Genomic DNA, 23848 nt, shown 5'->3' on the forward strand with positions numbered 1-23848 from the left:
CAGTGGATCTTTTAGATATGTATAGATAAGTATAGAACAGAAGCCAGTTTGGCTCCAGGGGCCTACTTTCAGCTACTGTGCTCTATTGCCTATCCAAATTTTTAAATTCATCTATAGCTTGTCAACTGACATCAGAACCCATAACAGTTACTCATTTTGAATAAATTTACTGCAGCAACCCTGCCTGTTGACATCATTAGCACTCATGTTTGCTTGCTTTTATCAGGCAGCAACAACAGAAAAGGGGTACATAGATATTCTATATAGAAGCTGCTAGTTATGTGACTTGTGAATTAACAAAGCTGTCACTTGAGGTAGAGAAAAGTAGATTCATTTCAAGCTTTGTTTTGTGTGTATGCACATGCATGCATTCATGTGTTGGGTTTCCATTGTTGGCAGCCTGTATTTCTTACTTATTGTATTCTTAAATTATTTAATAAATTGTGATAATTTGTTGAATATGTATCTTCCCCTCCAGTCTTTAAACTTCTTTTGCCTTCCCACTGTGTTTCTAACATGGCGCGGTGGTGGTACAACCTTTCCTTGTCAATAAATGTTTGTTGGTTGATTTTTCTTCTTGAATCTAATAGGCTAATGGAGTAATGGTAGCAAATAACCACTCAGCTATGATAAATACCTACAGATACTGTGTGTGTCAATGTGATTCTTCTCCCCAGACTTCTCAGTCCTTTGCCTGTGGGAGTTGAGAGGCAGGAAGAATGGCTTCTGGAAGCTGATGGAGTTGGACATATGCCTTCTTGAATCAGGTCAGCTCAGTAGTTCTCACTATCACTGGCATTTATACGCATAATGTTCATACAACTGTCTATGTGCTGCCACTAAGGAGCCTGTAATTCTTTTTCACAGAAATATTTTTTAAAAATGTAGAGTACTTCCCTTCCTTTACCAGGTGCTATATCTGCAAAAATAATACAATACCCAGAATTTAGTATTAAGGTGTTAATTTTGACCTTTGTTTTGGGAATGGGTGGGTAGAAAGCATTCTCATTAAAGGATTGGTTTTAAAGTCCAAGGATACTTCTCTCTCTGCTCAGGAAATGAGCCTCCATGACACCTGATTCCATATCTTTTAGAACAGGAAATTCATGACAAATGAGTGCTTTGGTGGGAAGAGTAGATTAAGTATTTCCTTTACCCTGGGAAAGCAACATTGTCCATGATTGAAACATTAGCCAAATTGTACAAGACTAGACTGGATAGTATTCTGAACTTCAGATTTAGAACTCTTTCTGGCAAGACAGCACACTTGGATAAGCTTGATGTTCTTATGATTGTAATAAAATAAAACCTCAACATAGACTTGCAAAGCATGACCTAAATGAGAAGAAAAAAAATATGTTGAGAACCCAGAAAAAGAAATAGAATGAAAAATTAGATAGCACATTAAGAAACCACTTCTTGGGCTAAGATGCTGGGAAAGCTGGCTATAAGGCTGAGTAACCAGAGAATTGATGCTTTCAAACTGTGGTACTGGAGAAGACTCTTGAGAATCCCTTGGACAGCAAGGAGATCAAACCAGTCAATACTAAAATCAATCCAGAATATTTACTGGAAGGACTGGTGTGGAAGCCGAAGCTCCAATCCTTTGGCCACCTGATGCAAAGAGTCGACTCATTGGAAAAGATCCTGATGCTGGGAAAGTTTGAGGGCAGAAGAAGAGGGCAACAGAGGATGAGATGGTTGGATGGCATCACTGACTCAATGGACATGAGTTTGAGCAAGTTCCGGAGTTGGTGATGGACAGGGAAGCCTGGCGTGCTGCAATCCATGGGCTCTCAAAGAGTCAGACACGACTGAGCAACTGAACAACAACAACATTAAGTGAACCAAGGGAATGGGTTGGCAGAAAGATGAGTTTTGATTGAGGGTGAAGGGATATAGCAGAGTTGTATACACTTTTTTTTTTTTTTAACATATATCTATTTTATTTATTATTTGGCTGCACTGGGTCTTAGTTATGGCCTGTGGGATCTAGTTCCCTGACCAGGAATGAAACCCGGCCCCACTATACTGAGAGCATGGAGTCTCAGTCACTGGACCGCCAGAGAAGTCCTACACTGTTAAGGAGACAGTGGGTAACTATCAGATGTTACTAAACAGGAGAGAAATAAAATCAGATTTTTGTTCTGGAAGAATAATTGATGATATGTGGAGGATAAATGGAAACAGAGACTTTGGGCTGAGACAAGCTAAAAACTTCCTGCAAAGTCCCTGGACTCTAAAAACATTCTACAGACAGAAGTGGCCAGACTTGATGCCTGTTTGAAAGGCATCCTTTTGGGGGGAGAGAAATGAGCAAAAGAGGTGAGATGACTGAGGTTTCTAGTAGGAATGGCTAGGTGGATGGTAAAGTCATTCAGCAGATAGGGACAGTGAGAACGTGTGGGGCCAGTGGATGGATGTGTGTCAGAGGAGGTGGATGCCGCCATATTAGAGCCTAGCAGTGGCTGGAAGGAAAGAGGAGGAGCTAAGAAAACTACATATCCATGTATCTACTATGCATATTGGGTTATACCCAGAGGAGAATTAAACCTTCCAGGGAGTAAGTAAGTAGGCAGGAAAAATGTTAAACTGAGGAAGAAACTCAAAAACAAAACCAAAGGGAATGAGCAAAAATGTCTGGCAGGATCTTGCTTCTGTTGGGTAAGGTTCTAGTACAACTTGTTTTCAAGTTCTGTATAGATTTCTTCAAATGACCCATGAGGTAAAGGCAGCTATTTTAAAGCCTGGAATGTCCTAGTACTAAGTTACTTGAGGCTCCCTTTGACTTCCCTCCCTCTTGGCAGTGAGATTAGCTGCTTTGCTGACCATAACCGTTCCTGGAAATGAGGACAGTGAGCTTCTCTCAGAGGAAAGGTGTCTTTACTGCCTGATTCCCTAGGGCTGGGGGACTACAACACTGTGAGGACACAGCCTGGCTTGTGCTGTGAGAGCATTTCTCCCGCTAAGGTTATGGTTCGGGAAAATGGAGACAACTTTTGTGGCTCCCCTTCCCTTGTTGATACAACATTTAGAACTTGGACCCAATGTAGTACTAGAAGGTCCTTCAAGAGAGGACATCTCTTCAAGATCTTCTCTCAAGCAATGTGTACAACTTGACCATGTACGTATCACATTAATAATTACCTTTACTAAGGAGTCACCTCTCAAGCTTCTCAGTCATTTTGATGTTACTTGTTTGTTTATTTTTGGCCGCAATGTGAAGCATGTGGGATCCTAGTTCCCTGGCTAGGGATCTAACCTGTGTCCCCCTGTGGTAGAAGCACAGATTCGTAACCTCTGGACCACCAGGAAAGTCCTGGTGCTACTTATTTATGCTAGCGGGACTGGATTACATGAATGGTCATGGGATGCTTAAAATACTCCAGAAGATTCATTAAGGATGTGATCATGAAGAGCCATTAGTGACTTTTAAAATGTGTGGTCTAAAAATTAATAAACATCTGGGAATTAAAGGTATCATGGAACATGAAACAGGAAGCAAATGAGAAATATCCAATAAAACTGATTAGGAAAAGTGAAGTTACAACGTTCTCTAAGGTCTTCTGCATAAAGTGCTTCCTATTCTGTTTTGCTACAAAGTGTAAGGCCAACGTAAAGAAAGAAGAGACACTGGTGAAAGTTCTGGCTGACCAAAAAAGACAGAAAAGCCAAGTTAAGTCTTTTTACTAGTTTACATTTGAAATATTTTGTTTGTTAATATGAAACAAATAAGCTTCTGGTACTTGGTTAAATTGAAACTGGAGCCAAGCTAGAAGGTTCAGTGCCTGAAGAGAAGTGGTCAAAGGGTACAGAGTTTCAGTTATGCAAGATGAAAAATTCCTAGAGATCTACTGGACCGAGTAGTGCCTGTGTTGACAATGAAGAATTGATTTCTCCAGTGTTTCAGTAATTAAGATTCTGCCTTCCAATGCAAGTGACACGGGTTTGATTCTTGGTCAGGGAACTAAGAGCCCACATGCCAGGGCAACTAAGCTGATGCATCACAACTAGAGAGTCTGTGCACCACAGCAAAGACCCCTCGCAGCCAAAAAAAAATTTAAGAATTGGTTAAGAGAGTAGATGTTATACTAAGCACAAAAAATAATAATAATGAAGGCAGAAGGAAGCTTTTGGAGGTGATGGATATGTTTGTGGCATAGATTGTGGTGATAGTTGCACTGATATATACTTATATCCAAGATCATCAAGGTGCATACATTAAATATGTATAGCTCTTGATATGTCATTCATACCTCAATCAAGTGGTCTATTGAGAAAGAGGTGCCTATAAGAACCACAAAGCCTTCCTGAGTATTATATTGATAGTTCCCCCCCATAGCATGATGATTTCCAAGTTAAAATGTTTTAGGGGAGTCTGCTCAACTCTAGGGATAATTCCTAGTTTAGCTTAAGTAATGGCTTAGACCATTGAAATATTAGTGATTATGGTAACAAATTATAATTGAGTTCACATTTTTAAAACATGTGTCTAAATTGTGTAGTCTGTGTTTATGTAACCAGAAACAGGGATCTCATCTCTGTCCTTGACACTTGACCAGTGTCTCCTTGGGTCATTCAGGTTCTCACCTGTAAAATGAGGAGATTAGACTCAGTTATGGGTAAGACCCATTTTGGGGTAAAGATACTCCCCTAGGATCCCATTCTTTAATTATTCTGACTACCCTTCAATAAAATATTTTCATTTTTAAAGCACAAGTTTACTAGTAAGCATGTTTTTCACTGTGAGTTGATCACGGTGGTGAGAAAAAAAGACCTAGCACAATCTACCAATACATTTGGTAGTTTCCACTCATCCGCACTCTCCCTTTTGCTCTCTTCTTTTTGAGTGTCATTTTCCTTATTTCTGATTTTTAAGTGTAATATATCATGGGAATTCTCTAGTAGTCCAGAGGTTAGGACTCCAAGATTTCGGTGCCAAGGGCCAGGGTTTCATCCCTGATCAAGGAACTAAGATCCCACAAGCTGTGTGGCATAGCCAAAATAAACAAGTAAATAAATAAAATAGAAAGAAAACAACTAAGCCCAAGTGCCACAATGAAAGATCTTGCATGACACAACAAAGATCCTGTGTGCTGCAACTAAGACCCAACACAGCCAAATAAGCAAATTAAAAAAAAAAAAGTGTATCAAGCCTTTGCTTTGAATCGCTCCATTTACTAAGTCCAGACATCTGAATTGCTTTGAGAGAAAATAATAAAATTTCTACAATAGAAATATCAACAATAATAGAAATTGCAAATTCTCAATCTCTTATGCAATTCTTGAAATACTGTTAGAATCTGTAATTTAGTGACCAGCTGAGTGAAGTAGATGTGTCATCACCATCAAATTACTTATGTTGTAATGCTTTAACTGGAAACATCTCCTCTGTTCAGAAGTGGTATTTTGATGCTGCCCAAGGTGAATCTGGTGCTATCTCTACACTGTGCCTCACATCAGACCTTGCCAATCCGCAGATTCAGAATTTTATTTAATGTACAGTCCTTTTAAGTCTGTATTGTGCCTTTATCTACTATCTTAGTCCACCCAGGCTGCCAGAACAAAATACCAGACAGAGCCTAGGTAGCTTGAACAACAGAAGTTTATTTACTCACTGTCTGGAGGCTGGAAGTCCAAGATCAAGTTGCTGTCAGGATTGGTGTTTAGTGAGTGAGGACTTTCTTCCTGGGATTGCAGACAACCATTTTCTCATTTTGTCTTCAAATGACCTTCCCTCTATGCTGGGGAGGATGAGTGGGGAGCAAACAAGAGAAAGAGAGAAAGATATCCGGTGTCTTTGCCTCTTCTAAGGACACAGATCCTATTAGATTAGGAGTCCGTCCTTATGACCTCGTTTAACCTTAACGCCCTAAAGGCCCTATCTTCAAAGACAGTCGCATTGGGAGTGAGAACTTCAACCTATGAATTTGGGGAAGTGCAATTCAGTCCATAACAACTACCAAACATCAACGGCTCTAGATAACTACGTATCAGCAAAGCAGATGATTTGTTTTGAGTAATCTCTCATTATAGGCTATAATAATAAGTATTTCTAAAAAGAGACATGTATGGTAAACACATAATAAAACTAGATACATTTTTCATAAAGGCTTCCTGTGTATTGGCCTTGAAAAATTAAAAATTGTTAATGTATATTTATGATAACATTAGAATTGAAAATGTTCGTTTCCTTTCTAGAGATCATTCCTTGAAATTACATGTTTTTTTAAAGTAATAAGTATGAATCAGATTAAAATGTTCTTCCAGAGGTGCTTTTCACCTATTTGCTCTAATGCATTTTATGTCAGCTAACACATATTTAATTATTGTTATTATTATAAGCTATTTAACTTCACTCAAACTAGCTTCCTTTGTTATAAATTCATATGGCTTACGAGAAAAGTTTATTCAAGCTCACTTATGAGAGAAGAGAGATTTCATTCAATATTTTAATTTTTTTCAGGCAAATATGATAATTGGCCAGTTTTTAAAAATCTAGAATGTCACTTATCGTTTCAGAAAAACATATTTTATTCATTGTCTAATTCATATCAAATGGCAGCAATTGGCCTCTCCCTCAAGGTTGGCCCACTCCCACTATCCACTGTTTAATAAAAGTTCTGTCTGCTTGGACTGTATAAAAAAAAAGGCAGCAACTGATGCTCTTTTGTGTTTGTTTTTCTTTTTCTTGTCTAAAATTAGTTTATAATTTTACCCAAGTATTGTTGTTGCCAAGAGGTCAGTTTCTTTCTCCAGGATCACTTGACTATGCAGTGATCTGCAATCATAAGGACATGTAATAATGTATCTATCATGTTGCTTTGAAAGCTTCAAAACCCAGATTTGTCCATAACATTCAATATCAGAGTTCAACACAGAGCAAAATTAATTGTAGAACAGTGTATACTACTGAATAGAAGTGAACCAAAATTAATATTTGAAATGGGAATAAAAGGTCTAAAGTCAAAGTCATTACACAGAAATGTTCAAGGTTTATACTTACTATTAACAGACAGGCCCTATACCATATAATTTTAGAATACTAGAGAAACTATTAAAAGAAATTGAAAATGCAATGTATCTGAAGGAGAGAGCGACAAAAAGAGGGGTAGTAAGGAAACATTTTGCAGCTGTGAAATGTTTACACTGCTGTAGTCTTGTCTAAATAGTTTTATTTATTTTAAAAATTAAGTCTGCAATATATACAATTAAACACACATAAATATTCCATCTTTAGCCCAGGGAATACACAATGAAGGTGAAGATGAAGAAAACAAACTAGGCTAAATTAAATGAGTAAAAAGGCCGAAATTGCCAATCCATGACCAGCCTATTTGTCTGCTTTCAGTTGATGGCTACATGAATTTTACACAAGATCAAATTCAACCCAAGTTTCTGCTTTGCACAATAGGATGATCCGCCATAGCTGCTAATCCAAGATAATTTGATCTTCAGATACTAATGCTGTGAAATAAACTTCACAAACCGTAACCAAGAATCTGGTTTCAAATTCCCAAATTCTTTCTGAAAAGTGCCTCTTATGTCCCTTTTTGACATCAGAGTACCTATATTTCCATTACCTTAATTGTATATTTTTACATCAATATAGAATCTCAGCAAGTGTTTGTTAGTTAACTTTGATTGATGTGGTATCTGAAACAGTAGTTATTAGTAAAGTTGCAGTAGAATTGAAACCCATGTGTGCAAGGAAATGACACTGCTCTCCAGAGTATCTGCTTCAGCAGCCTATGATTCTGATAAGACAGCAAGCCTGTGGAAGCTGAAAAACCTTAAAAGCTGACAGAACAATCCCGGAGAAACATCTTACGAAAACTATCATGGTAAAAGTTCTGTGGCAATGGATTCTACTTTTAGCCTCTGCTGCTCATACCAGAAAAACTGTCTACCCCCGTTGCTACACTGCCATTTTCTTTAACTTATAATGAAGTGTTGTTGTTGTTGTTGTTGTTGTTCAGTCGCCAAGTTGTGTCTGACTCTTTGCGACCCCATGGACCATAGCCCACCAGGCTTCTCTGTCCATGGGATTCTCCAGGCAAGAAAACTGAAGTGGGTTGCCATGCCTTTCTCCAGGGGATCTTCCCAACCCAAAGATCGAACCCACGTCTCTTAGTCTTCTGCATTGACAGGTGGGTTCTTTACCGCTAGCGTCACCTGGGAAGCCCCCATAACGAAGTGTAGTATTGCTCAAAAGAAAAATATATTCTGAGGAAATGTATAAAATTAATGTGTATAAAACATGAATCTTTTCTGAGTACAGTATAACAGTATGCATGATATATCTGGTTAGGATTATATGAAGGATTAAAGCATCAAGTGGATATATGTGTTTGAAAACTACTTTGTGTACTAATAAGTTAGAAGTAAATTGTACTGAATTAGCAGATTTAGGTGAACATGACTCATTTGCTAAGAATGGGTCTCGGTCAGCAAGATATTTGGAAATAGATCCAACAAAGAGGATGAGACCTCACAGTGTGAAATTCCTGCACCACAAAAAGAGGGAGAAACAGAAGTGTAGTTTGGGAGGAATTTATGCAGAAGCCAGTGTTTAAGATCACAGAGAAGCGCTTGGTTTGTGAATAAAAGGATGATCTTGCATCTAATTCAACTGAACATTTTGGGCATAGTGACTGTTGTTTCTCCTGGTACTGTGACTGCAACAACATAAGTAAACTAAGTGTTCCTGTTTGATAAATATTATTCCACCCATCCAGTTGGGACGCAAATATACAGTGAAGCTAATGGAGCTTAAGCTTCAGGGTCCCTCACTCACACAGACTGCTTCCAAGCCCATTAAGGGCCTAGAAATGATCTCACGTGGTCATATATTTGAGTAGAACTTACCAAAGATATTTCAATCACAATCAGTTAGGACCACTATTTCTTTTCATTCTGACGTTCCCTCTGATAGACTTCCCCTTAGTCATGTCACGTTGGAATGGCCATAAGCATTTTGGGATCCAGTTAATGGGAAGCCGAACTGCATACACATTGGTTTGAGTTTCATGGAATGTGATTATGTGTGATGCAGTACTTCTGTGTAGAGATAAGTATTATTAGCCATCCAGGTATAGAAATGGCTTTCAGGAATATTCCTACTGCCCTCTGTGCCAGCTTACCTGGGATCCTGTCATGTAAAGTTGCAGAACCAGGGGATACACCGCAATGTGACTTTTTCCTACAGTGGATGGCCCTGTAAGTATTAATATGTGGGTTAGTGGAGAAGAAACAAAGACTAAAAGGAAAGGAGGTTAAGAGTCAGTCTATTGAAAATTCTTCCAGTCACTAGATAGGTAAATTGTTAAGGAGAGAGAAGTCTATTTTTATCCTCCTAGTCAAAAAAGAAGTTCTGTCCTGTCAGCAACATGCTCAGTAATGCCATGTACATAGTTATCAATGTATCATAGTCTTTCCCCCTCTTTTGAAGGAAATTATACATGATAGAATTTATCAGAATTACTGTTAGTATAAAAGAAGTCTGGTTTTAGTCTGGAGTAACTCTACAGCCACCAGGGACCAAGGCTCCTATATTTCTGCTTTGTCATCCTCAGTATGTGGCTTCCTTCCTGAGGATTCTCTCATGAATTCAGAATAATTACTGGTATTTCAGCTATCATGTTTACCTTCCAGGAAGAAGAGAAGGATAAAAGGATGTGCCCTACAGCCAAATCAAATCCCGTTAAGGGGCTATTCCAGATATTTTTCATAGCATTTCCCCTTTGGCCAGAATTTAGTAATGTGACCATAACTAGATACAAAGGAGGTTGAGATGTGTAGTCTTTTCAGATAGGTGATTTGCTGCTAGAATGCAACTTGGAAAATGGCAAGCAGGTGGACAAATGGAGACTTAACAAAGCAGAGAAAGCTGACATTAAAGCATCTGCAGTCAGGGACTTCCCTGGTGGTCCAGTGGTTAAGACTCCATGCTGCCAATGCAGGGGACCTGGGTTCCGTTCCTGGTCGAGGAACTAGATCCCACATGCAACAACAGCAACAAAAATCATCTGGATCAGAAAAGCCAAAAAGCAAGACAAAAACGGCTGTAGAATTGGAGGTATCTGTCACTTTAAATGGTGTGTGGATTAAAAACAAGATTAGTTGAAAGTCTGTATAAAAAGCAGTTAGATCTCTTGATGCCAGACCTAACATTGCACAGCTGGGCACCTAAAACTTTCCCACCCCAACAGAAGACAGGTATTCTCACTGGAAAAGTTGAACCAGAACTCTAGCCTCAGGAGTATTTTGGAAAGTAAGAGAAAAAGGTAAAACAAGGAGGTAAAGTTAAATTTCATATAAGGAGAACCTAATTCCCTTGTCCTTACTCAACTCCTAGAATAATAGCAGCCATGTTTACACCCTCTTCTGAAACATACAACAACAACAATACAAACAAACAAACAACCCAAGAGGAAAAAACCCTACCGATGCTAATATTTGCACATCTGCAAAGTAAGGCCTGAGTATAGGTCTACAGTAAACTGTACAGTGAAGCCATCAGTTAATAGCCCCTAGCCAAGCTTTTAAGCCATTCTGACGTTTCTCTCTTAAATAAGAACAGAGGGGAAAAAATCACTAGATGTTTAAGGATGTCTCTGCAAGATCACCTTATTAGCATTCTAAAGGCCTGGGATCATAAATCCCAGTGTGTGTGTTAGTCGCTCAGTCATGTCCAACTCTTTGCGACCCCACGGGCTGTAGCCCACCAGGCTCCTCTGTCCATGGAGTTCTCCAGGCAAGAATACTGGAGTGGATTGCCATTTCCTTCTCCAGTAAATCCCAGAGAGATGCCTGCAACTGACAGTTATGCTATTTCTGAAGCTCTCAGTTCAAGGAAGCATATGTTAGCCTGAAAGACTGCAGGTGATTTAAAAAAAAAAAAAAAGACAGTGTTCATGTCTGGTATTCTGTGCTATAGTGTGCTCTGTCTTGTTTATTGTACATAACAAGATTGAGAGGGTGCTCCCAGCTCTAATGAGATGGCCTCTGACATAGATCAGGATTGGCTTAACTGCAGAACTCCAGGCTCTCAGCTCCTAAAATTACCCAACATAGCTGCTCACGACTTCTCTACTGAAAACAAATCACTAGACTGCTACCAGACAACCCGTTGACACAGCAGCACAATTGAGGGACACTCAAGATCAAAGCTTCCCATAATTTCCTGGGTGGTGTCAGAGAAGCAATGGAATAAGGAAGGAGCAGTTACATCAGTCTCATTGATTTAATGTGACTGATACATTCAGGAACATTTGAAAAGGGGCAGGATGGAAAGAGTCTAGAGAATTCATAGAGCAGAGGCATCCACTCCTTGGGGATGACATTGTCCCCATTACATGCTGTCTCTCTGACAATGGAGACTGCAGTTCAGAAGGATGTAACTAAGCTTCATTTATTGATGGCAGCATCCACAACCCTGGTAGGAGAAGGCAAGGGAAAATCAGCCTGAAGGGCCTAGTTACATATGGTGTGGCAGGCTGTACATTCCAATATCTTAGCTTAGTTTTGTCTGAAAGCAGAGCCAGAGACATACTCTCAGGGGCATGTAACTTATTTGGAAGCTAATCCCAGAAAAAGCAGAGTGATACAGGCAAGGAGAGAGAACCAATAAAATGTATGTTATTGAATGGTTACCACCCTATAGAGCTCAGGCTCCATCCTGCTTGTGCTGTGCTTAGTTGCTCAGTCGTGTCTGACTGTTTGTGACCCCATGGACCCCAGGCTCCTCTGTCCGTGGGGATTCTCCAGGGAAGAATACCGGAGTGGGTTGCTGTGCCCTCCTCCAAGATATCTTCCCAACCCAGGGATCGAACCCTGATCTCCCGCATTGCAAGCGGATTCTTTACCATGTGAGCCACCAGGGAAGCCCTCAATCCTGCTTGGGACTTTTTAAAGATATTGATATTGATAAACTGCACATATAATTAAAGAAAACATAATATTTATATTATATACAATGAAAATTAAGTAAAAGTAATTTAATTATAAAATTTATATAAAAATAATTTCACAAAACCCTATTCAGAGAACTAAAGGTCTATTGATTTTTTAAAAATGTTTATTTTATTTATTTGTTTGTACTGGGTCTTAGTTGTGGCATGCGGGATCTAGTTCCCTGACCAGGGATCGAACCTAGGCTGCCTGCATTGAGTCTCAGTCACTGGACCACCAAGGAAATCCCTATTTATTGTTAATTAGAGCACAAGTATGGTTCTTGAAGTAGCATCAGTTTTTAAAATGCTAACGAATGAGATTAAAATTCGTTTTGAAGAGAGATGATTTGTAAAAGTCTCTAGTTTCTTGATGTTGATTCCAGTAGTTGGTTCATTTGAAATTTGGATTAACTTCAAAGGAACTCACTTCTGTTTTTTGGGCTTGAGGGTTGAGGAGAAACTCCAATCCAAGAAGGGGGCTCCATGAGCACCTCCCAGAGGAGGAAGAGAAAGAACAGGAGGTCTCTGCAGGAACAGTTTGCTTTCATTATGGGCAATGATAAGGTCATACTGGAGGGAAGGTGGGTGTATGTGGCCTGGCAGCATGGGAGGCCTCTGCTTTCAGACAAAGGCCCACAATTTGGAGGGACAGCAAGGAAGCTGTTGAGTTTATTGAGATGTGTTCACTCCTATTTCAGTGACCGGATCAGTCTTGTAACTTCAGTCATCATCTCTTCTTTTCCTGAGTATCTGGATCTCTCTTCATCTCTCTGTTTTACTAGGAAAGTATTATTTTATTATTTCCTCCTTCAGGATACAGTTGGTATTCGTCTGTACTCCCTGTGATTCTGCTGGGCTCTGAATCTTTGATAACTCTTTCTCTAGGCTTGTATCCTCCAGAGATGACTCAGTTGCTGCATCCCCCCTTTGCACAGTGCCATCCTTGCCAAGGAGTTGACGCTTCTCTTAAATTAGTGCCGCCAATGTTTGTGATTTTTCAGCCAGCATTTGTAAAAGCAGCATTTCCTGTTTCACATAAAGTCAGCTTTTAGACAAGTCTGAACAGATATTCTAGGTTGCTTCAGTCGTGTCCAACTCTTTGCAACCCTATGGACTAGAGCCTGCCAGGCTCCTCTGTCCATGGGATTTTCCAGGCAAGCCTACTGAAGTGGGTTGTCATTTCCTCCTCCAGGGGATCTTCCCAACCCACGGACTGAGCCAGCGTCTCTTAGGTCTCCTGCATTGACAGTCAGGCTCTTTATCACTAGCGCCACATATGAGACCCACCAAAAGGCTGATGACTTGTGCACACATCTCAGACTCCAGCTGGAGGCTGCAGAGGGCAGGGCCTGGGTACCCCTCACCCAGCCAGGGCTCCACCACCACTGCTTGTGGCTTCCCAAGGACGCCTGAAGCCAAACTCTAGAATGGCTTAAATCCCTCCCATGACACTGAAGCCCACCACAGAGTCCTGTGGAATAACCATGCCCCTACCAGCTCACGAAAACTTCTGAGATCCCTCTAGTTACGCTGGCAACATCCCACACTAGCAACCTAAGCAAGCCACCAGTGGAACTGGTTCAGAGAATGGATGCGTGCTAAATCACTTCAGTCTTACATGACTCTTTGCAGCCCTATGGACTGAAGCCTGCCTCGCTTGCTGTCCGTGGGAATCTCCAGGCAAGAATACTGGAGTGGGTTGCCATTTCCTTCTCCAGGGAATCTTCTTGACCCAGGGATCAAACCTATGTCTCCTGTGTCTCCTGCATTGCAGGCAGATTCTTTACCGCTGAGTCACCAGGGAAGCCCCCAAAAATGGATAGATCAACTTTTTAGTTTCTTACAGTTACTGTCCACTGACCCCCTCCTCTCTTCTTAATTAAAAAAAGAAAAAAACATGTACCTTTCTTTTTTCAAGCCATGCTGTGTGGCATGTGGGATCTTAGTTCCTCTACCAGGGATTGAGCCTGTGCCCCCAGCAGTGAAACTCAGAGTCAGGAAAGTCCTGAAACATTTTTTTTTATTAAGGTAAAATATACATTTTGTGAAGCATACATATCTTAAATGTATATAATTTGATGACTTTTGACAAATATATACACCTGTATAACCAACATGCCAGTCTGGATGTAGGACAGTTTCATCACCTTCAGAAAGTTCCCTCATTCTCCCTTCCAGGAATCCCTACTTCCTGAAGGCAGTCGTCTCTGATTTTTATCGACATATATTAATTTGAACTCTAGACATAAACGGCATCATGAGAATGTATTCTTTTGTATCTGGTTTCTTTTGTTCAGCATCATGTGTTTGGGGTTCATCCATGTTGGTCCATGTCTTTCATTCTGAGTTGAATGCCATTGTACAAACACACATGATTGGACATCATCAGCCCACCCTTCTTGGTCCCCATACTCCACTGCCTCTGACCTCACATCAACAAGGCAGCCCCCTAGCTCTGCAGCAAGAACCCCTCACTGAGTATCAGGGGTCCTTAACCATAAAATAAGAGGCCACCACATCCTCTAGTTCACATTAGCTTCCCTCCTTTTAAAAAATGTTTGTAATTTATTTGTTAAAGAATCTGGGTAGTTACTCCTATAGATTCCCACATAGTGAAACTTGTTGACTGCTTTCCTCTGGTATTGGACAGTACGGATACAGAAATACTTACAATATCAAAGAAAGTTCTGTTAGTGCTGAGCTATAGGCTGGATCACTCAATGTTTTTGCAAGAGTATACTGATATGAACTTCCTTCAAGAGGGCATATAACTGGTTGTTTTTTTGTGTTAATTGAACAGCCATTCATGGTCATTGCTTAGATCCATTATTTCTCTAGAAGTTGCAAAATTGTGATATTTTAATTCCATCCCTGGAGAAGGAAATGGCAACCCATTCTAGTATTCCTGCCTGGAAAATCCCATGGGTGGAGGAGCCTGGTGGGCTCCATGGGCTTTGTGTCCATGGTCACAAAGAGTCCGACACTGAGCAATTTCACTTTAATTCTATTGTTCCTTCTTTAATTCTATTTAATTCTATTTAATTCCTTATTTTACTGACTGAAATACTTTTAGAAAGAAAACTTCTCTCATCAGCCATTTGGGTTTCCTTGAGGTATAAGTTTATACCGAGAAGTTAGGTTCAAAAGGTGATCAATCAGACTTGTTTTTTAGTATGAGTGGGACCTTGCACACTTACAAATAAATGATGCTTTAATTCATCGCAGTTATTCTTATTGATACTCGAATTGTCCCCTCTTTAGCTATTACTGCCTTTGAATCCTTTTGACAGGACTCCAGAGGACTTTGATAGCTTCTTTACTTCTGATTTGACAAAATATTCTAGATTTATTTTCTACATTTCTTTCCCCAGACCTGACATTAGCCACTCTTTCACAGTCATGGTTCCTTTGAGAAAAAAATTATATTTAAAGACTATAGTCCATGCTTTCAGGGTGCTAAGTGCTACTGGTCATTGTTTCTAAGCCTTTTCAGTGGACAAAGCTAAGAAATAGTATTTAAATTGAGGTATAATTGACATTGGGGAAGGAAATGGCAACCCACTCCAGAATTCTTGCCTGAAGAGGAGACTGGCGGGCCACAGTCCATGGGGTCACAAAGAGTCAGACACGACTGAAGCGACTTAGCATATTTGCATATAATTGACTTGTAACATTGTATTAGTTTTAGGTGTACAACATAATGATTCGATGTATGTATATATTGTGAAATGATTACCACAAAAAGTGTCGTCAACATGCATTACCACACACAGATAAAAATTTTTGTTTACTTGTGATGAGAACTTTTAAAATTTACTTTCAGCAACTTTCAAATGTGTAATACAGTATTGTGAACTCCAGTCACCATGCTGCACATTTTAACCCCAGGACTTATTTTCTTACTATTGGAGATTTGTACCTTTTGATCACCTTCATTCATTTTCTTCAGCCCCTTCCTCCCGGCTTTGGCAGCCGTCAGTCTGTTCTCTGTATCTATGAGCTCCATTATTTTAGCTTCCATAGGTAAGTGAGATCGTGTAGTATTTGTCTTTCTCTGTCTGACTTGAGGTATTTTTTTAAAGATAAAACATACCACATGCAAGAGCCTTTTAACTGATCTGTTTGTGCCAGTTTCTACTTCACTATTCCTTCCAATTCATCCTCCGCATTTCTGTCAGAATCATCCTTGTAAAACACAGATCTGATCTTCTTAATCCTCTGCTTAAAAACTTGTGATGGAGTTCCATTGCCCAAAGGATTAAGCCAAAGCTCCTTGGCATGGTATACATGCAGATCCTCTCAAAATTTGGCTCCTGATCTCCATCCCAACCTCTTTACCAGTCATTCTTTCCTCCTCCGTAGTTCAGCACACCGTACTGTTCCCACCACACTGTCCCTTTGCTTATCTCCCTGAAATGCCCCGATTTCTCTATTCCTCAGTAAAGTTGTATTTACCCTTCAATAAATAGCTCAAACATCAGTTTTCTCTAAAATAAATTGTAGTCTCATGTCCCCATAGAGAACTAATCTGTTTCTATCATGTCCCTCATAGTACTTTGAAATATCTGTATGTGGTGCTAATGAAATTGTATAATAATGATTTGTTTACATGCATCACTCTCTTTCTCTCTCTAGCTAGAATGTTCCCCCAAAGGTAAAACACTTACCACTGGTGGTACTGTAAATGGTTTTATGTGTTCCACTGATATGACATTAAATATTGAATTGCATAGTGTGAGAGTTATTCCCCTTTTAATACTTTAGGGAGAAAGTTTTAGTTTTGTGCTAGTTAACAGCTTCCCTGGTGGCTCAGATGGTAAAGAATCCACCTGCAGTGCAGGAGACCTAGGTTTGATCCTGGGGTTGGGAAGACTCTCTAGAGAAGGGAATGGCAACCCACTTCAATATTCTTGTCAGGAGAATCCCATGGACAGAGGAGCCTGGCGGGCTACAGTCCATGGGGTTGCAAAGAGTCAGACATGACTGAGTGACTAAGCAGGCATATGCACATACATGGCTTTGACATCTCTCTATTACTGTGTGATTAATTTCCCTTTTTAAAGAGAGAGCAGATGTCAGGCTTGAAACTATGTAGACACCTACTTAAATTGGCTTAAGTTTATATATTTCTTCAAAATATTTTCTTTTCTTTCTTTTTTTACTTTCTGACCTCACCTCACAGCATGTGGGATCTTTGTTCCTTGTCCAGGGATTGAACCTGTGCCCCCTGCATTAGAAGCACAGAGTCTTAACCACTGGACCACTAGGGAAGTCCCACTTCATGATATTTTCTGATGATTGATTTTTGTCTGTGAAATTTTAAAAATTAATATCAATAATAGATTTTTCTTTTAAAATAAAAGATAATTTAAAGAAAGATAGTGAGCTTATAATAGGAACAAAGTGCATCATTATGGCAAAACTCTTATAGGATATGTGAAAATGACTTAATGCGGGGAAATTGGGCTAAGTCCTTCAGAATTAGGAAACATCTATTTTCATCCTAGTACTATGTTTAATAGTACTATGTTTAGTAGATCACTAAATATTTGTCAAATTAAGTTAGGAAGAAACACCCACCTCCAACATTTTTGAGATTTGGTGTAATTTGGGGGGATATATAGTTAAAGAGACAAGCCTTCCCTAATCTGACTTTTCTGAAAAAGTTAAATAATACTCAATATTATCATATTAATGACCTTTAAAATGGTTTCCTACAGCTATGCTGTGCTTAGTCACTCAGTCATCTCCGACTCTTTGCGACCCTGTGGACTATAGCCCGCCAGGCTCCTCTGTCCATGGAGTTTCTCCAGGGAAGAATACTGGAGTGAGTTGCCATGCCCTCCTCCAGGGGATCTCCCAACCCAGGGATCAAATCCAGGTACTCCGCATTGCAGGCGGATTTTTTTACCATCTGAGCCACCAGGGAAGCCCAAGAATACTGGAGTGGGTAGCCTATCCCTTCTTCAGGTGATCTTCCCAACCCAGGAATTGAACCAGGGTCTCCTGCATTGCAGGCAGATTCTTTACCAGCTGAACTATCATGGAAGAAATGTTCATAATTCTCATAAGGGGATATGTTCTCCAGTTGGATTGTGTGAAATGATGTCCTATTAACCAAAGTTCAGGGGCAATAGAAGAATGTTTACAAGACATTCTATTCAAATCACCACATCACTTTCTACCATCAACACCATCAAGGTCACGGTACATTTTAAGGGAGGATAGACCAGAATAGCTGTCACTAGAGGCAAGCTAGCACCATCTGTTGGAGAATTAGTTCACAGCATAAGATGATACCAGCTGACTTCATTACTGTGGAATTTATTTCTCCAAAGTACTTTTCATCATCCAAATTTCAACACACTCATGCATATCCAAGTACAATTTAATTTTCAATTATGTCTAGTTCTCCACTATGATAGTCAAAAACAAAACTAGTTAATTAATCTGATTAAAATATACTAGCTTTTCATGATTTGACTCTTTAATTACAGATTTGATAATGAGACTATTTTGACCCATTTAAGAACTGGAAAAAAAGTTAGTGATATTATACAGCCACAGGCATTGTAGGTTTGCTGTAGAATAACAAATACATGTTGCACAAAACAGACTCATAGATACAGAGAACAAGTGGGTGGGTGGTTGCCAGAGGAGAAAATGGTGGAAAGGTGGACAAAACAAGTGAAGGAAGTTAGGAGGTATAAACCTCCAGTTATAAAATAAGCCACAGGGATGTAATATACAGCATAAGGATATGGTTAATAATACTGTAATAGCTGTGTATGGGGATGGATGATTACTAGACTTACTGTGGTGATCATTTCATAATATATGTAAATGTCAAATTGCTATGTGATACTCCTGAAACTAATGTACTATTGTACATCAGCTTTATTTCAATTTGATATATATATGTGTGTGTGTGTTCAGAATGAAAAACAAAAATACATTGTTTGCTTTTATAAACCAGCCTTGGTATCTCTTGATTATCCATGGTAATTAGAAATAGGGCTAGCCTTAGGACTTCCCTGGTGGTCCAGTGGTTAAGAATCCACCTTCCAATGCAGGGGATGTGGGCTCCATCCCTTGTCAGAGAACTAAGATCTCACATGTCACAGGGCAACTAAACTTTCACTTTCACTTTAGATGCTAAATGACAAGTGAATTATCAGCAATTTCCCCAGAGACAGGGCTTAGGAGTAAAGTTTCAAACATTAGAAATAAAATCGTTAAGTGCTTTTGTTTTAAACATAACTTACAGAAGGCTGATTTTAAAGATTTGTCCACTATGACAAGTTTTAGCAAGTTAAAAAAAGATTAAAAAAAGATTCTGAATTTTTCATGCTATATTCTCTATGGAACTATGATTTCAATGAATAAGTTTAAAATCTATTTACTTTTGAAAAGTGAGATAGGTAAAGTAACGATATTATCTAAATGAGAAATAACCTAATTTTCCTAAAATATTTTCCAATCAAAGTCTCTTTTATAGGGAAAAACAAGAAGCATTAGATTGTAGCATTTATTAATTACTTATTTATTTTATGGAGCTAGAACTGACATAACATTACCTACATTTAAGGTGTATAACATTTGTTTGACACATTTATGTATGGCAACATGATTAACATTTGCTAACACTTCTATCATATCGCATAATTATTCCCTTTTTTTTATGGTGAATATAAAGTGTAATTTTTAAACAGCATTATTATTATTATTATGTACTGGCCACGCTCCTCAGCTTGCAGGATTCTAGTTCTCTGACCAGGGACTGAACCTGCACCCTTGGTAGTGAAAGCACAGAGCTGTAGCCATTGGACAGCCAGGGAATTCCCATTAAAACTGTATTAAATGGAAAGGAAGTAGTAATTGCTGCAAAAAATGATACATATAACTCTGCTATAGAACAGGGGCTATAGTTATTAAACAGTCATCAGATTTTGCCAGTGGTATACCCCTTGGGAATTCTCTGGTAGTTTAGAGAGAACATTAACTCTCCCAGGCCTTGGGGGTACCATTTAATGCCTTAAGGCAATGATTCATTAAAGTGATATTTTTACTAAATGCATCTAGCTAAAGTTTAGTCTTAGGGTAAATATGAATATGTTCGTGAACCTGGTGAGAGGCAGGGTATTTAATCTTGACCTAAGCCTTTTCTTCGCTTCTTTAAGTAAGAGTATCTGCCCTTGTGGCTCAGCTGGTAAAGAATCTGCCTGCAATGCAGGAGACCTGGGTTCAATCCCTGGGTTGGGAAGATCCCCTGGGGAAGGGAAAGGCTACCCACTCCAGTATTCTGGCCTGGAGAATTCCATGGACTGTATAGTCAGTCCATGGGGTCCAAAAGAGTCGGACTGAGTGACTCTCACTTTCACTTTAAGTAAGAGTACCAAGAAATGCCAAGGGAAGGGTGAAACACAGTGCAGCAGTTACCATCTGAACCGGTTTAAGGACCTGGTTAGATGCTGGGGCAGCCTAACCCTGTGTGTAACACTCTGCAGTTGTCCCTTCCTAACAACAGCCCTCCTCCAGCCTTCCAACTAGAGAGCAGTTTCCCCACACTTCTTTACACTTCATTGCCTCGAATCAAATTTGGAAATAGGAGGAACATACATTTTTATGTCATATAAACAATTAGGGTTCCATTACTGATTTATTATTTTCAATTAAAATTGTACACATTTAAAGCATACAACATGATATATATATATACACACATAGTGAAATGATTACTACAGTTAAGCTACTTATCGTATCCATCTCTGACATGGTTACCATTTCCATAACTTATTTTAAATCAATTCCAGCTAGCTTTAAAGTTCAAATTTGTAACTGAACTTCCATAGTTTAAGTCCCTTTCCTCAAATGCTTCTATCAATAGGAACAGGAAAAAACCCACTATCTATCCATTAGGTCTTTTTAGATATGCCAATAGAAGCTTTTTTCAGACTGTAAAGAGATTTGTAGGTTTTTCCAATTATAAAAAGCATTTTAAAAATAACCCGACAGTACCAAATGTAAGGAAAACAAAGTGAAAACCAGAGTGTAATGCCTCCACCTAGAAACAGCTGTTTATAAATGAGCGTACCAATGCATATATTTTTAACTAAAGGTTCATGGTTTACATAGAGTCCAGTGAATTTTTACCCCACTTAACGATGGACACGGGTTTGGGTGGACTCTGAGAGTTGGTGATGGACAGGGAGGCCTGGCATGCTGCGGTTCATGGAGTCGCATCAGACACAACTGAGCGACTGAACTGAACTGAATGTGTCAGTGTGCATGCGTGCATGCTAGGTCACTTCAGTTGTGTCTAACTCTTTGTGACCATATGGACTGTAGCCCAGCAGGCTCCCTCATCTGTGGGATTCTCCAGGCAAGAATACTGGAGTAGGTTGCCATGCCCTCCTTCAGGGGATCTTCCCGACCCAGGGATCGAACACACTTCTCTTACATCTCCTGCCTTGGCAGCCGGGTTCTTTAACCGTTAGCACCATCTGGGAAGCCCAAGGGAAGAGGTTTATTAATAACTCACTTGCTACCAAATCTCTTTCCTTGGCAAGGTCAGTGTAGTGGGTTGAATGGTGGCCCCAGAAAAGACAGGCCCAAGTCCTAATCTTATTTAGAAAAAGAGTCTTTGCAATTAAGTTAAGGATCTTGAGATGAGATCATCCTGGATTACCTGCGTGGGCCCTAAATCCAATGACAAGTGTCCTCATAAGACAAAGAGGAGAAAGCTGTATGAAGATGGAAGCAGAGATTGGAGGCACTAGGGACCAGAAGAAGCAAGGAAGGATGCTCCTCTAGTGCCTTAGGAGAGAGTGTGGCCCTGCCAACACCTTGATTTCAGATTTCTGGCCTCCTAAACCGTGAGAGAATACAATTCTGTTCTTTTAAACCACTGAATTTGTGGTAATTTGTTTCAAAAAAGTTATAGACAGCATATTAAAAAGCAGAGACGTTACTTTCGCAACAAAGATCTAATCAAAGGTATGGTTTTTCCAGTGGTCATGTATGGATGTGAGAGTTGGACTATAGAGAAAGCTGAGCGCCGAAGAATTGATGCTTTTGAACTGTGGTGTTGAAGAAGACTCTTGAAGAGTCCCTTGGACTGCAAGGAGATCCAACCAGTCCATCCTAAAGGAAATTAGTCCTGAATATTCATTGGAAGGGCTGATGCTGAAGCTGAAACTCCAATACTTTGGCCATCTGATGCAAAGAATTGACTCATTGGAAAAGACCCTGATGCTGGGAAAGATTGAAGGTGGGAGGAGAAGGGGACGGCAGAGGATGAGATAGTTGGATGGCATCACCGACTCGACGGACATGCGTTTGAGCAAGCTTCGGGAGTGGTGATGGACAGGGAAGCCTGGCATGCTGCAGTCAGTGGGGTCGCAAAGAGTCGGACACGACTGAGCAACTGAACTGAACTGAGAAAATCAAACTTTCCTACCATACACTCAGCCTGCTCTCCAGCCTCATTTTCTTGTTCTTCTCCAGCTTGTTGCTCCTGTTTGCTGCCTTTCATTTCCCTGTATTGCCTCAAAGTCTTTGCACATGCTGTTCCAGTGCATGGATTACTCCTCTTCATTCTTCAAATATTCCTGTAAGGCTTCTTCAGGGTAAAGGTCAGTGATCCTCTAGCCTTGCTTACCAACCCCCATAAGGTACCCTTCCAGCAGCATGTAGCTCCTTTTTAAGAAAAAAAAAATTATTTATTTGACAGCATCAGGTCTTGCAGCACACAGGATCCTCCTTGCATCATGCGGGATCTTTCGTGGTGGTGCATGGACTGTCTGGTTGTGGTCCTCAGGCTCAGTTGCTCCAAGGCATGTGGGATCTTAGTTCCCCCACCAGGCATTGAACCTGTATCACCTGCAAGATGGATTCTTAACCAGTGGATCATGAGGGAAGTCCTGCATATAGCTGTTTTCATACCCTTAGCATAGGCTTATCTTTATTAGTGTGATAATTAGATTCTGCCTCCCCTACCAAGTTGTAAGCTTCAAAGAATGTGATCCCACTCCCACCCCCTTAGATTCCCAGGCTAGCCCTGAGCTTGCTGTGCCCTAAGGAATCACATTTTGAACAAATGGCCACTATTCCAGAAGCATTTGCTGACCTTGGGAAACTCTCACAGCCTTTGAGACAGCCATGGGCTAGGTAGGGTGACCATATTATTTACCCTCCCAAATTAGCCACTTCTGAGAATGAAAAGGGGTGCTACTATAATTACAAGCCACCTGGTTTCAGTCCTGGTAACAAGTTGTTCTGACCACAGTAGCAAATGTGAAGGCACGAGGATTACTAGGAAGGGGTGGCTATGACATTTTGGAGAGGCAGGGAGAGGATAATTTAAATTTGATTAATTGCCTCAGCATTTTCATCGCTTTCTTCTACATCACGTGTTCACCTGTTCATTCTTTTATTGTCTGGTCTTCGCTCAAGAATGTAAGCTCTATGAGGGCAGGGATGTGGCTTCTTTTGTTTGTCGCTGGGTCCCACGCCTAGAATAGTTCTCGGTGCATAGCAGGTGCTCAATAAACATCTGAATGAATGTACTCACAGCTTATGGTGTACTCTAAACGAATAATGGATGAAGAATCAAAACACACAGGAAAAAAAAATTCTCACAGTTTGAAAGTCTAAACAGTCTCAGCATTCAAAGGGGAGGAGGCGGAACCATTGCCAAGGTCTGGAGCTGAGGATGCAATAAAGAAGGCCCCAGTGACCATCAGGCTGTGGCGCGGTTGAAGGCATCCTTCACCCCGCCCACCTCCGACTCGCGACATCTTTTCTCCGCATGCTCTCTAACCCCCGGTTCACCCGCTTCAGCCCCTAGGACCGCTCTAGTCCTTGCCCTCCTATTACACTCTGGATCCAGCCGC

At 40.1% G+C, this 23848-nt stretch overlaps 3 long non-coding RNA genes across 3 annotated transcripts in view; 1 reads left to right on the forward strand and 2 right to left on the reverse strand.

Moving 5' to 3' along the window:
• The first annotated feature begins 685 nt into the window (after positions 1–685).
• On the forward strand, positions 686–23519 carry LOC145520991 (uncharacterized). Its single transcript, XR_014064972.1, has 3 exons — positions 686–767; positions 8023–8150; positions 21966–23519. It is a non-coding gene; the product is annotated as an uncharacterized LOC145520991 (long non-coding RNA).
• Positions 1918–23848, reverse strand: part of LOC145520989 (uncharacterized) — a 42094-nt gene continuing 20163 nt past the window's right edge. The window contains exons 2-4 of the long non-coding RNA XR_014064969.1: positions 9144–9217; positions 5619–5744; positions 1918–4590 (exon numbers count right to left, since the gene is read on the reverse strand). This is a non-coding gene — a long non-coding RNA (uncharacterized LOC145520989). The remainder of the gene's footprint in view (positions 4591–5618; positions 5745–9143; positions 9218–23848) is intronic.
• Positions 17094–20135, reverse strand: LOC145520990 (uncharacterized). The gene is made up of 2 exons (XR_014064971.1): positions 17985–20135; positions 17094–17868 (listed from the first exon to the last, which is right to left on the reverse strand). It is a non-coding gene; the product is annotated as an uncharacterized LOC145520990 (long non-coding RNA).

Source organism: Giraffa tippelskirchi, chromosome 9 (genome assembly GCF_054371585.1).
Source record: "Giraffa tippelskirchi isolate mGirTip1 chromosome 9, T2T-mGirTip1v1.2.pri, whole genome shotgun sequence".
Taxonomy (NCBI): Eukaryota; Metazoa; Chordata; class Mammalia; order Artiodactyla; family Giraffidae; genus Giraffa; species Giraffa tippelskirchi.